Source organism: Gorilla gorilla, chromosome 7 (genome assembly GCF_029281585.2).
Source record: "Gorilla gorilla gorilla isolate KB3781 chromosome 7, NHGRI_mGorGor1-v2.1_pri, whole genome shotgun sequence".
NCBI classification, from domain to species: domain Eukaryota; kingdom Metazoa; phylum Chordata; class Mammalia; order Primates; family Hominidae; genus Gorilla; species Gorilla gorilla.
Genome location: NC_073231.2, coordinates 4,477,957 through 4,483,670, shown reverse-complemented (window position 1 = coordinate 4,483,670; position 5,714 = coordinate 4,477,957). Strand labels below are relative to the sequence as shown.

Genomic DNA, 5,714 nt, shown 5'->3' with positions numbered 1-5,714 from the left:
GAGTGCAGTGGTGTGATCTTGGCTCACTGCAGCCTCTGCCTCCTGGGTTCAAGCGATTCTCCTGCCTCAGCCTCCTGAGTAGCTGGAATTACAGGCACGTGGCGCCACTCCCAGCTAATTTTTGTATTTTTAGTAGAGATGGGGTTTCACCATGTTGGCCAGGATAATCTCAATCTCCTGACCTTGTGATCTGCCCACCTCGGCCTCCCAAAGTGCAGGGATTACAGGCATGAGCCACCAAGCTTGGCTTTTATCCTTTTTAATATTTTAACTTTTTGACTTTTTGCAATAACACTTAGCTTAAAGCATATATTGTACAGCTGTACAAAAGTATTTTCTTTCTTCATAGCGTTATTCAGTTTTTATTTTTAAAATTTGTAATTTTTTTTCCTACTTTTCAAACTTCTTTGTTAAAAACGAAGAGACAAACACACACATTAGTCTAGGGCTCTACAGGGAGGGTCAGGATCATCAATATCACTGTTTCCCACCTCCACATCTTGTCCCACTGGAAGGTCTTCAGGGTCAGTAACATGGACGGAGCTGTCACTTCCTATGACAGCAATAATTTCTTTGGGAATATCTCCTGAAGGACCTGCCTGAGGCTGCTTTACAGTTAAAAAAAATAAGTAGGTGTACACTCTAAAATAGCAACAAAAAAAGGTATAGTACGGTGTATACATAAACCAGTAGCGTAGTCATTTATTATCTTTATCAAGCATTAGAGATTGCAACTATAATTATGTGGGCTATACTTTTATATGACTGGTAGTAGATTTGTTTACACCAGCTTCACCAGAGACTCATGAGTAATGCTTTGTGCTGCAGCGTTACCACAGATATGACATCACGAGGCAACAGAAATTTTTCAGCTTCTTTATAATCCTATGGGACCACCGTCCTATATGCGGCCTGTCATTGACTGAAATGTCATGGTGTAGCACACGACTGTATTGGACCGTGCTTTTTCGTACATGTTGATAATGACTGCCTTTTGATTGGAGTGTTTAATCCATTACATTTAATTTAATTGTTGATATCTTTGGATTTACATCTGCCATTTTACTATTTGTTTTTGTATGTCCCATGTCTTTTTTCCCCCCATCCTATTTTGCTGCCTTCTCTTGTGTTAAACACATCCTCTTTTTTTTTTTTTAAGTGTGAGACATTTTAAGTCCTAGGTTATTTTATTAACTATTTTGAAATTTAACTTTCTTCGTGGTTACTCTAGGGATTATAATACATATCTTATCACAATCTACTTTAGCTTAATGCTGGGAATTTTGAAAAATATAACAACTTTGTTCTAATATAGCTCCATTTCCCCATTCTTTGAGCCATTAATGCTATATTTATTATACTTATATATGCCATAAATCCGACAGAACAGTGATAGAGTGATTGCCTTATGCAGTCATATAATATTTAAACAAACATTTTAAACTATTTTATATTAACAAATGTATATATATATCATATGAACTTACATAATCTATAAATATATATTTAAACAGAACATTTAAAACAAACTCATATAAAAAAAGAGAAAAAAACCTGTTCATACAGCCCTTTATGCTAACCCACATATTTATCATTTCCATTGCTCTTCATTTCTTTCTGTGGATTCATTTTCTGGTACCATTTTCTTTCAACCTGAAAGTCTTCCTTTAGTATTTCTCATGGGACAGTTCTGCTAGCTACAGATTCTGTTTTTGTTCATCTTTCTTTTGAGCAGAATCTCGCTCTGTCACCCAGGCTGGAGTGCAGTGGCACGATCTTGGCTCACTGCAACCTCCACCTCCGGAGTTGAAGTGATTCTTGTGCCTTAGTCTGCAGAGTAGCTGGGACTATAGGTGACTGCCATCACGCCCAGCTAATTTTTGTATTTTTTGTAGAGATGGGGTTTCACCATGTTGGCCAGGCTGATCTCAAACTCCTGAGCTGAAGTGACCCATCCGCCTTGGCCTCCCAAAATACTGGGAAAACAGGCGTGAGCTGCTGTGCCCGGCCTGTTTTTGTATATCTTTGAATGAATTTATTTTAGCTTCTTTATATATATATATATTTTTTATTATACTTTAAGTTATAGGGTACATGTGCACAACATGCAGGTTTGTTACATATGTATACATGTGCCATGTTGGTGTGCTGCACCCATTAACTCGTCATTTAACATTAGGTATATCTCCCAATGCTATCCCTCCCCCCTCCCCCCACCCCACAACAGGCCCCAGTGTGTGATGTTCCCCTTCCTGTGTCCACGTGTTCTCATTGTTCAATTCCCACCTATGAGTGAGAACATGCGGTGTTTGGTTTTTTGTCCTTGTGATAGTTTGCTGAGAATGATGGTTTCCAGCTTCATCCATATCCCCACAAAGGACATGAACTCATCATTTTTTATGGCTGCATAGTATTCCATGGTGTACATGTGCCACATTTTCTTCATCCAGTCTATCATTGTTGGACATTTGGGTTGGTTCTAAGTCTTTGCTATTATGAATAGTGCCACAATAAACATACATGTGCATGTGTCTTTATAGCAGCATGATTTATAGTCCTTTGGGTATATACCCAGTAATGGGATGGCTGGGTCAAATGGTTTTTCTAGTTCTAGATCCCTGAGGAATCGCCACACCAACTTCCACAATGGTTGAACTAGTTTACATTCCCACCAACAGTGTAGAAGTGTTCCTATTTCTCCACATCCTCTCCAGCACCTGTTGTTTCCTGACTTTTTAATGATCGCCATTCTAACTGGTGTGAGATGGTATCTCATTGTGGTTTTGATTTGCATTTCTCTGATGGCCAGTGATGATGAGCATTTTTTCATGTGTCTGTTGGCTGCAGAAATGTCTTCTTTTCAGAAGTGTCTGTTCATATCCTTTGCTGACTTGTTGATGGGTTTTTTTTTCTTGTAAATTTGTATGAGTTCTTTGTAGATTCTGGATATTAGCACTTTGTCAGATGGGTAGATTGTAAAATTTTTCTCCCATTCTGTAGGTTGCCTGTTCACTCTGATGGTAGTTTCTTTTGCTGTGCAGAAGCTCTTTAGTTTAATTAGATCCTATTTGTCAATTGTGGCTTTTGTTGCCATTGCTTTTGGTGTTTTAGGCATGTAGTCCTTGCCTATGCCTATGTCCTGAATGGTACTGCCTAGGTTTTCTACTAGGGTTTTTATGGTTTTAGGTCTAACATTTAAGTCTTTAATCCATCTTGAATTAATTTTTGTATAAGGTGTAAGGAAGGGATCCAGTTTCAGCTTTCTACATAAGGCTAGCCAGTTTTCCCAGCACTATTTGTTGAATAGGAAATCCTTTTCCCATTTCTTGTTTTTGTCTGGTTTGTCAAAGATCAGATAGTTGTAGATGTGTGGTATTATTTCTGAGGGCTCTGTTCTGTTCCATTGGTTTATATCTCTGTTTTGGTACCGGTACCATGCTGTTTTGGTTACTGTAGCCTTGTAGTGTAGTTTGAAGTCAGGTAGTGGGATGCATCCAGCTTTGTTCTTCTGGCTTAGGATTGACTTGGCAATGCAGGCTCTTTTTTGGTTCCATATAAAATTTAAAGTAGTTTTTTCCAAGTCTGTGAAGAAAATCATTGGTAGCTTGATGGGGATGGCATTGAATCTATAAATTACCTTGGGCAGTATGGCCATTTTCATAATGTTGATTCTTCCTGTCCATGAGCATGGAATGTTCTTCCATTTGTTTGTATCCTCTTTTATTTCATTGAGCAGTGGTTTGTAGTTCTTCTTGAAGAGGTCCTTCACATCCCTTGTAAGTTGGATTCCCAGGTATTTTATTTTCTTTGAAGCAATTGTGAATGGGAGTTCACTCATGATTTGGCTCTCTGTTTGTCTGTTATTGGTGTATAAGAATGCTTGTGATTTTTGCACGTTGATTTTGTATCCTGAGACTTTGCTGAAGTTGCTTATCAGCTTAAGGAGATTTTGGGTTGAGACGATGGGGTTTTCTAGATATACAATCATGTCATCTGCAAACAGGGACAATTTGACTTTCTCTTTTCGTAATTGAATACCTTTTATTTCTTTCTCCTGCCTGATTGCCCTGGCCAGAACTATGTTGACTAGGAGTGGTGAGAGAGGGCATCCCTGTCTTGTGCCAGTTTTCAAAGGGAATGCTTCCAGTTTTTACCCATTCAGTATGATATTGGCTGTGGGTTTGTCATAGATAGCTCTTATTATTTTGAGATAAGTCCCATCAATACCTAATTTATTGAGCCTTTTTAGCATGAAGTGCTGTTGAATTTTGTCAAAGGCCTTTTCTGCATTTATTGAGATAATCATGTGGTTTTTGTCTTTGGTTCTGTTTATATGCTGGATTTTGCTGGACATATTGGTTGACACTGTTTTCTTTGAGTCTTTTGAATATGTTGTTCTACTGCCTTTTGGCCTCTATTGATTCTGATGGAAACTCAGCTGTTAAATATGTTGTTGTTCTTCTGTACATGGGAGTTATTTTTCTCTTACTGCATTCAAGATTTTTAAATTGTCTTTGGCTTTTAGCAATTTAACTATGATGTGCAAATCTCTTTGTGTTTTTCTTACCTAGGTTTGTGGGGCTTCTTGAACCTGCTGATTAATATTTTTCAGCATAGTTGGGAGGTTTTCAGGGCATTATTTCTTCAAAAAAAATTTTTTTAACCTTTTTTCTGCTCTCCTCCCCTTCAGGACTCTTTTTATATGTATGTTTGTGTGCTTGATGTTGTCCCAGAGGTCTCTGAGGCTCTGATCATTTTTCTCCAGCCTTTTTTTTCTGTGTTCTTCAGAAAGGATAGTTTTTCTTTCTTTCTTTCTTTTTTTTGAGGTAGAGTTTTGCTCTTGTCGCCCACAATGCAGTGGCACTATCTTGGCTCACTGCAACCTCTGCCTCTTGTGTTCAAGTGATTCTCCTGCTCAGCCTCCCAAGTAGCTGGGATTACAGGCACCCGCCATCATGCCCGACTAATTTTTGTATTTTTAGTAGAGGTGGGGTTTCATCATTGTTGGCCAGGCTGGTCTCGAACTCCTGACCTCAGGTGATCCACCTGCTTCGGCCTCCCAAAGTGCAGGGATTACAGGTGTGAACCACCTCGCCTGGCTGCAGAAAGGATAATTTCTACTCATCTATCTATGTCTATACATGTGAGATGATAGAAGGAAATAATCAGTAAGTTCAGACTCTTGCTGTTCTTATATGACATTTGGGTAGATTTCATGAACAGATCCTTTTTAGTTTATTATTTGCTTTTGGTTGATTTCCAGTCCTAAAACGCTTGTTTAAACAATTTTATACTTTTTTTAAAATGAAATGCTTCATGAATTTGGGTGTCATCCTTGTGCAGGGGCCATGCTAATCTTCTCTGTATCATTCCAATTTTAGTTCACGTGCTGCTGAAGAGAGCAAAACAACTTTATACTTTTATATTTGTTTTGGCGGAGAGAGGATTTGTCCACCTTTTTAGGCTGCTCTAACTTGAAGTATCATCTCTGGTATGTTTATATTTTTTTTTAATGTTTAGATTTTGGAGTTTTAATTTTGTTCATTCAGTAGCTTGAGATAGGGATCTAACTTTGTTTTTCTTCCAAATGAATAGATAATTTACCAAACAACTTCTGGCTGACTGACTGCATCCCCAGCTTCAGTCTGTTTGTGTATATAATTTTTGGTTGAGACTAATGTTTGAGCATGTGTGTGTATGTTGGTGCAGCTGTG

General features: G+C 38.2%; 1 non-coding gene across 1 annotated transcript; it reads right to left on the bottom strand.

The window, feature by feature from the left end:
- Positions 1-5,298: 5,298 nt before the first annotated feature.
- On the bottom strand, positions 5,299-5,403 carry LOC134759139 (U6 spliceosomal RNA). Its single transcript, XR_010135074.1, has one exon. It is a non-coding gene; the product is annotated as a U6 spliceosomal RNA (small nuclear RNA).
- Positions 5,404-5,714: the final 311 nt, after the last annotated feature.